The 12,048-nt window shown below is 41.6% G+C and overlaps 1 pseudogene; it reads right to left on the minus strand.

Annotated features, from left to right (window-relative positions):
* The window catches only part of LOC111959514 (contactin-associated protein-like 5), a 121,165-nt pseudogene extending 113,646 nt beyond the window's left edge, over positions 1-7,519 (minus strand).
* Between the last annotated feature and the right edge of the window lie 4,529 nt (positions 7,520-12,048).

Below are 12,048 nucleotides of genomic sequence, written 5' to 3' on the forward strand. Positions count from 1 at the left end.
GTGACAGTTTATATACGTAGTAGCTGTGATAGAGTCGCTGGACAACTGGAGCACTATTCCACCCACAGAACACGTTTTCCTTGGGTTTCCTTGTGTTTCATACCATTCTATTCACTTCATTCCAGTCATTATTATGAGCCGTACTCCACTCACCAGCCTCCTGTGCCACAGAGGCATGGTGAAGTGTGTCACATCAAGAGATAGCCCTGGTAATGAAAGTCCCACTGTTTCCAGCCTGGTAAAGAAAGTCCTGCTGTTTCCAGCCTGTTAATGAAAGTCTCGCTGTTTCCTTGCCTGGTAATGAAAGTCCCACTGTTTCCAGCCTGGTAATGAAAGTCCTGCTGTTTCCAGCCTGTTAATGAAAGTCCTGCTGTTTCCAGCCTGTTAATGAAAGGCCTGCTGTTTCCAGCCTGTTAATGAAAGGCCCGCCTGTTTCCAGCCTGTTAATGAAAGTCCCGCTGTTTCCAGCCTGTTAATGAAAGTCCTGCTGTTTCCAGCCTGTTAATGAAAGGCCTGCTGTTTCCAGCCTGTTAATGAAAGTCCTGCTGTTTCCAGCCTGTTAATGAAAGTCCTGCTGTTTCCAGCCTAGAAATGAAAGTCCTGCTGTTTCCAGCCTGTTAACGAAAGTCCCGCTGTTTCCCGCCTGGTAATGAAAGTCCTGCTGTTTCCAGCCTGTTAACGAAAGTCCCGCTGTTTCCAGCCTGTTAATGAAAGTCACGCTGTTTCCAGCCTGGAAATGAAAGTCCCGCTGTTTCCAGCCAAAGCCAAAGTCAACCTTCAAAATCACACTTTCACTCCCGGCAGGAAACTTTCCTTTTCAAGCACAATTCAATAAGATCAAACAAATGATAAAGTCCAAACGCCTGCTGAGCTTCAATGTGTACCATGTGAAGAGGAGGGCCCAGCAGCATAAGCTGATAATCATTGGATGAATTAGGTTATATAGATGCAGGACATTGTGGATATTCAGTATAAATGATGAAGATTTGCTTGTGGAGCCAGATCAGGTAGCCTTCATAGGGCACCAGACCTAAGAGTGCCCCCTTGTTATCTCTCTGTGATAGAGGATTGCATGAGGACATGCTCCTTTGAGAGAATGTGGCTGCCATTATCTCTGTCACCTGACACAGGGGCCACACAAACCTCCCATGATAGATCTATGGCTTCTCCTTTTGTTTCTCAAAGGTAAATATGAGAACAGTCATTTGCTTGTCCTCTAGAAGAATCTAGCCATTTCATCTCTGAGCAGCATGTCAATCCTGATCACTGGATACATTTGAGAACCACAAGAAAGTCATAAATGAATAATGCAGCTGTCAGTTTAGCTCAGTTCACTGGGTTACATGACTAGAATAAATTGCCCATCTTACTGGCGCCAGGTCTCAGAGTAAGCAGCCACCCACCAATTCTATGTTTTAGACAACAATCATAGACTACCAGTATTTTGGTCATGCCTGGTTCTGAAGTTGGATAACACTGAATAAACCGACCATCAGTCATTAGGATAAATAACCTATAGGGCCATAGCTGTGGGAGTTAGGGGTGCTGGAGGTGCTGCAGCACCCCTGGTGGTGAGATGGTCAAACTGCAGTAATTAGTGTTGAAAACTATTAAACTATAAAACTATTTTCCCGTTGCATTATTGATAATGGGATTGGGGTAGGGGAAAGACAAAAACATGGGATATTTATAAATGGACCCCATTGTGCATGGAGAGCTCTCAGCTCTGTTTCGTAAACGATGTGCTATGATATGATATGATATGCTATTATTTGTATTTGTATTTATTACGGATCCCCATTAGCCAAGGCAGCAGCTACTCTTCCTGGGGTACAGCAAAATTAAGGCAGTTATACATTTTTTTAAAACATTACGATACATTTGTACATCAGGCCCCAGATTTCACAACATATTACGTTTGTGCCCTCAGGCCCCTACTCTACTACCACATATCTACAACACGTGTGTGTATAGGTTGGCTATTTGAGCAAGAAAAGTTTTTTTTACTGTCCTTAGGTAGGGGAATGACTTTTGCTTCCTTCCAGGCCTGAAGGCACACACTTTTTAGTAGGCTTAAATTGAAGACATGGCAAATAGGAGTGGCAATATAGTGTGCTATTATCCTCAGTCATTTTCATTCCAAGTTGTCAGACCCCGGTGGCTTGTCATTGTTGATAGACAACAATAACTATTTCACCTCTTCCACACTTACTTTACAGAATTCAAAAGTACAATGCTTGTCCTTCATAATTTGATCAGATATACTTGGATGTGTAGTGTCAGCGTTTGTTGCTGGCATGTCATGCCTAAGTTTGCTATTCTTGCCAATGAAACAATTATTAAAGTAGATGTCATTGGGTTTTGTGATGAATGAGCCATCTGATTCAATGAATGATGGAGCAGAGTTAGCCTTTTTGCCCAAAATTTCATTTAAGGTGCTCCGAAGCGTTTTACTATCGTTCTTTATGTCATTTATCTTTGTTTCATAGTGTAGTTTCTTCTTCTTTTTATTGAGTTTAGTCACATGATTTCTCAATTTGCAGTACGTTTGCCAATCGGTTGTACAACCAGACCTATCTGCCATTTATTTTGCCTCATCCCTCTCAACCATAACATTTTTCAATTCCTCATCAATCCACAGGGATTTAACCGTTTTTACAGTCATTTTCTTAATATGTGCATGATTATTAGTAACTGGGATAAGCAATTTCATGAATGTGTCAAGTGCAGCATCTGGTTGCTCCTCACAACACACCACAAATATTCTTTACATCAACAACATAGGAATCACTACAACACTTATTGTATGACCTCTTACACACTATATTAGGCCCAGCCTTAGAAACATTGGTTTTCCTAGATATGGCTACAATATTGTGATCCCTACATCCGATGGATTTGGATTATGCTTTCAAACTCATTTCTGAGGCATTAGTAAAGATGCGATCAATACATGTTGATGATTTTATTCCTGTGCTGTTTGTAACTACCCTGGTAAGTTGATTGATAACCTGAACCAGGTTGCAGGCCCTAGTTCCAGTTTGAAGCTCTCTCTGGAGTGGACAGCCTGATGAAAGCCAGTCAATATTTAAATCACCCAGAAAATATACGTCACTAATGATATCACATATATTATTATCAAGCATTTCACACATGTTATCCAGATACTGACTGTTTGCACTTGGTGGTCTATAGCAGATTCCCACCGGAATGTGCTTCAGGTGAGACAGATGAACCTGTAGCCATATTACTTCAACAGTAGTTAACATGATATCCTCTCTAAGCTTTACAGGAATCTGGTTCTGAATATAAAAACAGCGACACCTCCACCTTTGGCATTTCTGTATTTTCTTTAGATCTTAAAACCATGTATTGCTACAACTGTATCATCAACAGTATTATCTAAGTGAGTTTCAGAGATTGTCAGAATATGAATGTAATCTATTACTAGCAAATTATTGATTACATGAACCTTGTTTCTTTAGTTACATATGTTAAGGTGGCTATTTTTAACACCTTTCTGTGATGCTTAAATGTTTTTCTTGCTTTACTGGGATGCTTAGCAGAGCTAGACATGCTCAGGTTTTTTGTGTTAGTGCAGGGTGAGCTGCACACAGTGGACTTCCTGCTTGGGTGATGTAGAGGTTAATCAAATCAAATMTATTTATATAGGCCTTCTTACATCAGCTGATATATCAAAGTGCTGTACAGAAACCCAGCCTAAAACCCCAAACAGCAAGCAATGCAGGTGTAGAAGCATGGTGGCTAGGAAAAACTCCCTAGAAATGCCAAAACCTAGGAAGAAACCTAGAGAGGAACCAGGCTATGAGGGTTGGCCAGTCCTCTTCTGGCTGTGCCGGGTGGAGATTATAACAGAACATGGCCAAGATGTTCAAATGTTCATAAATGACCAGCATGGTCAAATAATAATAATCACAGTAGTTGTCGAGGGTGAAACAAGTCAGCACCCAACAAGTCAGGTTAATCCAGGACCTGCAGTGCCTAGCTCCCCTCCTACTCCCCAGGTGCTCTCATTTGTTGACTTCTGTAACCGTAAAAGCCTTGGTTTCATGCATGTTAACATTAGAAGCCTACTCCCTAAGTTTGCTTTATTTACTGCTTCAGCACATTCTGCCAACCCGGATGTCTTAGCCGTGTCTGAATCCTGGCTTAGGAAAACCACCAAAAACCCTGAAATTTCCATCCCTAACTAAAACACTTTACGCCAAGATAGAACTGCCAAAGGGGGCGGTGTTGCAATCTACTGCAGAGATAGCCTGCAGAGTTCTATCTTACTATCCTGGTCTGTACCAAAACAATTCGAGCTTCTACTTCTAAAAATTCACCTTTCCAGAAACAAGTCTCTCACCATTGCCGCTTGCTATAGACCACCATCTGCCCCCAGCTGTGCCCTGGACACCATATGTGAATTGATTGCCCCCCATCTATCTTCTGCGCTCGTGCTGCTAGGTGACCTAAACTGGGACATGCTTAACACCTCGGACATCCTACAATCTAAGCTTGATGCCCTCAATCTCACACAAATGATCTATGAACCTACCAGGTACAACCCCAAATCCGTAAACACGGGCACCGTCATAGATAACATCCTCGCCCTCCAAATAACTCGCCCTCCAAATACACCTCTGCTGTTTTCAACCAAGATCTCAGTGATCACTGCCTGCATCCGTAATGGGTCTGCGGTAAAACAACCACCCCTCATCACTGTCAAACACTCCCTAAAACACTTCAGCGAACAGGCCTTTCTAATCGACCTGGCCGGGGTATCCTGGAATGACATTGACCTCATCCCGTCAGTAGAGGATGCCTGGTTATTCTTTACAGGGGCCTTCCTCACCATCTTAAATAAGCATGCTCGATTCAAAAAATGTAGAACCAGGAATAGATATAGCCCTTGGTTCACTCCAGACCTGTCTGCCCTTGACCAGCACAAAAACATCCTGTGGAGTTCTGCATTAGCATCAAATAGCCCCCGTGATATGCACCTTTTCAGGGAAGTTAGGAACCAATATACACAGGCAGTTAGGAAAGCTAAGGCTAGCTTTTTCAAACAGAAATTTGCATCCTGTAGTACAAACTCAAAAAAGTTCTGGGAACCTGTAAAGTCCATGGAGAATAAGAGCACCTCCTCCCAGCTTCCCACTGCACTGAGGATAGGAAACACTGTCACCACCAATAAATCCACAATAATTGAGAATTTCAATAAGCATTTTTCTACGGCTGGCCATGCTTTCCACCTGGCTACCCTTACCCCGGTCAATAGCCTTGCGCTCCCCACAGCTACTCGCCCAAACCTCCCCCACTTCTCCTTCACCCAAATCCAGATAGCTGATGTTCTGAAAGAGCTGCAAAATCTGGACCCCTACATATCAGCGGGGCTAGACAATCTGGACCCTCTCTTTCTAAAACTATCTGCCGAAATTGTTGCAACCCCTATTACTAGCCTGTTCAACCTCTCTTTCGTATCGTCTGAGATTCCCATAGGTTGGAAAGCTGTCGCGGTCATCCCCCTCTTCAAAGGGGGAGACACTCTAGACCCAAACTGCTACAGACCTATATCTATTCTACCCTGCCGTTCTAAGGTCTTTGAAAGCCAAGTTAACAAACAGATTACCGACCATTTCGAATCTCACCGTACCTTCTCCGCTATGCAATCTGGTTTCAGAGCTAGTCATGGGTGCACCTCAGCCACACTCAAGGTCCTAAACGATATCATAACCACCATCGATAAGAGACATTACTGTGCAGCCGTATACATCGACCTGGCTAAGGCTTTCGACTCTGTCAATCACAACATTCTTATTGGCAGACTCAACAGCCTTGGTTTCTCAAATGATTGCCTCGCTTGGTTCACCAAATACTTCTCCGATAGAGTTCAGTATGTCAAATCGCAGGACGGCCGTTTGTCCGGACCTCTGGCAGTCTCTATGGGGTGCCACAGGGTTCAATTTCGGGATGACTCCCTTTCTCTGTATGCATCAATGATGTCGCTCTCGCTGCTGGTGATTCTTTGATCCACCTCTACGCAGACGACACCATTCTGTTATACCTCTGGCCCTTTGTTGGACACTTGTTAACTAACCTCCAGATGAGCGTCAATGTCATACAACTCTCCTTCCGTGGCCTCCAACTGCTCTTAAATGCAAGTAAACTAAATGCATGCTCTTCAACCGATCGCTGCCCGCACCTGGCCGCCCGTCCAGCATCACTACTCTGGACGGTTCTGACTTAGAATATGTGGACAACTACAAATACCTAGGTGTCTGGTTAGACTGTAAACTCTCCTTCCAGATTCACATTAAACATCTCCAATCCAAAATTAAATCTAGAATCGTCTTTCTATTTCGCAACAAAGCATCCTTCACTCATATATATACACACATACAACACACACACACACACATTTGTATGTATATATATATGCATGTGTGTATATATATACACATATGTGTGTATATATATACATATGTATGCGTTGATATATATACATATGTATGTGTGTGTATATACATAACTACATAACATACATACATACATACATACATACATACATACATACATACACATACACACATACACATACACACACACACCACATATATATATACAGACACGTACATACATACACACCACACACACACACACATACAAATATATATATATATATATATATATATATATATATACATACACATATTTACATAAATACACATACACACATACACACACATATACATATACATACATATTTGTAATTGGTTACACAATACACCATTTATCCTCCAACTAAAAACTCAGGTGAGGAATGATGACCTCTAGCGACGACAATATCAAAACAATTGGACTAATACACTTCATTATAAGGGATTCTCGCACAGCAAAGATAAAAAATGAATGTCTGGTATCATACCAGAGAGAGAAACATATATCAACGATGACGTGAATGACAACAGAATTGAATATAATTTCCACAAAGTGATTTTACTGCTAATTGTGCTGCTGTGACAATTATATAGCGGACTGATATTTCAATAGCCAGGTGATTGAATCATCCGAAGATAAGCAATCTAGAACAATGTATATCACAGCCAAACGACAGTGGGCGAAGAAACCACATTTCTCACTTTATAGCTTCAACAAATGGCCCTACACCTATAGCCTACATAAAAAAGACCCTTAGAAACATTAGCTAGGCTACTGCTTCATCAGGCACATCTGTTTTTTTGTTCATTCGAGTCATACGACTACTGCAAAATGCATGTCACAAAACGCGCGCGGTTTCATTTCCAACTTCTGATACTCACGGTGATTGGCGGCGGATGCAGAGCTGGAGGTGTTCAAAACACAGACAATGAAGAAATATAACCGTGACAACTTTCTCAATTCCATCCTCCCTACTGTGATATATCCTTGTTGTAAGAAGAGATTAAATCTCATGAAAGCGATGCCTCCAAGTGTCTCAAGCGCGGACGGAATCATGCGCTGTGCTTAAAGCGAAGTGAAAAAGTAAACCACTCCCCCGTTAACAGTCCTTCCCAGATGCACAGGGAATATCGAAGAATATCTCTCTCTCTCTCTCTCTCTATCAATTTCTCTCTTTCAATTTCTCTTTAGGGTGGGTGGGGGTACTGTAGTGTGTGTGTTTACGGTGCATTCAGAAAGTATTCACACCCCTTGACTGTTTCCACATTTTGTGGGTACAGCCTGAATTTAAAATAGAGTAAATTGAGATTTCGTGTAACTGGCCTACACAAAATACCCAAATAATGTGGAATTATGTTTTAAGAAATGTGTACAAATGAATAAAAAATGAAAATCGGAAATGTCTTGAGTCAATAACTATTTAACCCCTTTGTTATGGCACGTTTAAATGTAAGTTCAGGAGTAAAAATGTGCTTAAAAGTCAAATATTGCCTCCTGATTGGCGTAGCTGTCTAAGGCAGTGCATCTAAGTGCTAGAGGCGTCACATCAGACCCTGGTTCAATTCCAGGTTGTATCACAACCGGCCGTGATTGGGAGTCCCATAGGGCGGCGCACAATTGGCCCAGCATCATCCGGGTTAGGGTTTGGCCGGGGTAGGCCTTCATTTTAAATAAGAATTTGTTCTTAACTGACTTGCCTAGTTAAATAAAGGTAAAATAAAAATGAAAAAGTCAAGGGGTAGGAACACTTTCTGAAGGCCCTGTAACTAGTTTTAACACTCCTCTAGCTCTGCACTAGACAATTTCAGAACCACATTAGTGGACAGCTCCTCACTGTCAGAGTCTTTTTAATTTTACCTTTATTTAACTAGTCAAGTCAGTTAAGAACAAATTCTTATTTTCAATGACGGCCCAGTTGTTAACTGCCTTGTTCAGGAGCAGAACAACAGATTTTTACCTTGTCAGCTCAGGGATTCAATCTTTTTTATTTGTTCTAACCTCTAGGCTACCATCCACCCCAGAGTATGCCAATATTATACTGTATTGGATTTAAAAAAAATATATATTATTGTTTTGATTAAATCCGTTTAAAATATATCTGTGTATGATCAAATAAGATGAGGAAATTATATTCAAGAATTTAGTAGGAAGTTAAGTTTTATGAATAATTATCTCTTCTCCAGGCAGCTATTAGACTAAGGCATCCCTGCTGACACTGTGCCACAGGCTGTATGTTAAACATCCTATAGGCTCTGATTACTGATACAGAACATGGTTTATAAAATAAATATAGCCTGGTCCACTTTTTTATTTCCATGTATCAGCCCAAGTCTTTCATCACTGCCAGTGGACAGTCACCAGACACTTAGAGACATGGATATATGCTCTCTAAGGTACCGCCCGTACACCGAGTAGAGAATATTGAACTAATGTAACCAACTGGGATTGAACCCAGGTTGCCTGAGCAACACAAGCCTGTTCGGCCCATTGAGCTTAAAGGAATTGTATTTTACATTTTTATTTAATGAGGCATGTCAATTAATAACAATTTCATATTTACAATGACAGCCTACCAAGAGGCAAAAGGCCTCCTGCGGGGACGGGACTGGGATTCAAAATAAAAGTGTAGGAAAGAAACATAACGACAAGAGAGACCTAAGACAACAACACAGCATGTCAGCAACACATGACAACACAGCACGGTAGCAACACAACATGACAATGACACGGTAGCAACACAGCATGGCAGCAATACAACGTGGTAGCAGCACAAAACATGGTACAAACATTATTGGGCACAGACAACAGCACAAAGGGAAAGAAGGTAGAGACAACAATACATCACGCGAAGCTGCCACAAGTGTCAGTAAAAGTGTACATGATTGAGTCTGAATGTAGAGATGGAGATAAAACTATCCAGTTTGAGTGTTTTTTGCAGCTCGTTCCAGTCGCTAGCTTCAGCAAACTGAAAAGAGGAGCGACCCAGGGATGTGTGTGCTTTGGGGACCTTTAACAGAATGTGACTGGCAGAACGGGTGTTGTATGTAGAGAATGAGGGATGCAGTAGGTATCTCAGATAGGGTGAAGTGAGGCCTAAGAGGGTTTTATAAGTAAGCATCAACAAGTGGGTCTTGCATCAGGTATACAATTTACAGAGGAGTATATAGTGCAGTGATGTGTCCTATAAGGAGCATTGGTGGCAAATCTGAAGGCTGAATGGTAAAGAACATCTAGCCGTTCGAGAGCACACTTACCTCTATAAAATACGTCTCTTTAATCTAGCATGGGTAGGATGGTCATCTGAATCAGGGTTAGTTTATCAGCTGGGGTGAAAGAGGAGCAATTACGATAGAGGAAACCAAGTCATTGAACATTCTTCTTACCAAAACACATTACCTTTGTTTTGGAGGTGTTCGGAACAAGGTTAAGAGCAAAGTAAGCTTGTTGGACACTAAGAAAGTTTTGTAGAGCATTTTTACACAGAATCCGGGGAGAGGCCATGTGAGTATAAGACTATCATCTGCATATAAATGGATAAGAGAGCTTCCTACTGCCTGAGCTACAGTATGTTGCTGATGTAAATTGAGAAGAGTGCGGGGCCTAGGATCAAGCCCTGGGGTACTCCCTTGGTGACAGGCAGTGGCTGAGACAGAAGATGTTCTGACTTTACACACTGCTCTCTTTGAGAGAGGTAGTTAACAAACCAGTCCAAAGATCCCTCAGAGACACCAATACTCCTTAGCCGAACCACAAGAATGGAATGGTCTACTGCATAAAAAGCTTTGGCCAAGTAAAAAAAAAAATTGCAGCATAACATTGCTTAGAATCAAGGGCAATGGTGATATCATTGAGGACCTTTAAGGTTGCAGTGATACATTCATAATCTGAGCGGAAACCAGATTGCCTTCCAGAGAGGATACGATAGACATCAAGAAATCCAGGCTGTACCACATCCGGCCATGATTGGGTGTCCCATAGGGCCGCGCATAATTGGCCCAGCGTCGTCCGAGTTTTGCCGGGGTAGGCTGTAATTGTAAATAAGAATGTGTTCTTAATTGACTTGCCTAGTTAAATAAAGGTTACAAAGCCAGTCAGTTGATTATTGACAAGTTTTTACAACACTTTGGATAAACAGGGCAAGATAGAAATTGACCTATAAAAGTTAGGGTCAGTTTGTTCTCCCCCTTTAAATAAAGGACACACTGTGGCTGCTTTCCAAGCACTGGGAACCTCAACAGAGAGGAGAAACAGGTTAAAAAGGTGAGAGATAGGCTCGGCGATGATAGGGGCTGCAACCTTATAGAAGAAAGGATCTAAACCATCTGACCAAGATGGTTTTTATGGTCAAGTTTAAGAGGCTCCTTTACCACATCAGACTCAATGACTGCCTTCAGGGAGAAACTGTGTAGCGGGGCAGGGGGAAAAGAGGGAGGAGCACCAGGGATAGTCGCATTGGAAGGGCTGGGAGACGAGGAAGTGAAAATACTACCCCAAAACTATCTTTTGGTATTTGTTTCATTAGTCTATTGTTGGCATTGTCCCAAAATATTTTGCTTGTCAGCAATCAAGTTTTCAAGATATGTAACTTTCAAAATACAGAAATCATCCCTGTGTGCATTAGCTCAGGGAGTCTTCTGTTTTCAGTCATGGGTAGAATTGATAGACATAGTCAAAGTTGTTAGGTACTAGTAGAAAAGAAGTAGCAGGAGCGTTTCAGGTACTCCAAAAACAATTGATGTTATTTAATGTTATTTAACTAGGCAAGTCAGTTAAGAACAAATTCTTATTTACAATGACGGCCTACCAAAAGGCAAAAGACCTCCTGCGGGGACGGGGGGCTGGGATTACTTTTATTATTATTWTTTTTTTWAATTAAAATCAACCACAGGTGCTCTTGGAGGGAATCTATTTGAGTCACAAAAGGCAAAAAATATAACCACAAATAGTTGCTAAGTGGCATACAAATCCAAGTCCAGGCATTCGTGTGGGTTTGAAAGTTAAACCACCTTCAATGTATGGGCTAAGGCATAAGTTATGTACTGTAGTCAAAAACATCACTTTGAAATACTGTGAGAGACATGTGACATGATTGCTGTAGAAGCCCTTTGGACATTACCTATGGTTATGGGTCACTGGTCACATGACCAGAAAGTAGGGAAGCACAGGTATGGATGGAGAGCAGGCCATGCAGCTCTTACCATGCTCACAGTTAACACATTGACTACTGTAATTATATCAGCTTTTAGGGAATTCTTGCTATGTTTTTACCTTTGCTGTTTATAAATGGGTGAAAGACCTTAAAGATCCACGTTTGGAAAGCAGTTATGTTTAAGAACATTTGCAATCCCACTGGCTATCTATTGACCAGGTTAGCAACTACAAAAGTACGATTTTACCTCTCAAGGGAGATTGGATTAGTTCATGGACATTAGATGAAATCCTTTTTTCTGTAACGGATTACAACCCCCACTGAATATTTAGGTTACCGACCAACAGGAGGAAGGAAAACTAATGTCCCGCGCCAAAACGCATGAATGATGGCGACGGATCAAATTACTATATAAGCCAGAAGAGGAATTTGATGTAAGCTTCAGTGCGCATTGT

This window comes from Salvelinus sp. IW2-2015, linkage group LG36, assembly GCF_002910315.2.
Source record: "Salvelinus sp. IW2-2015 linkage group LG36, ASM291031v2, whole genome shotgun sequence".
Lineage (NCBI taxonomy): Eukaryota > Metazoa > Chordata > Actinopteri > Salmoniformes > Salmonidae > Salvelinus > Salvelinus sp. IW2-2015.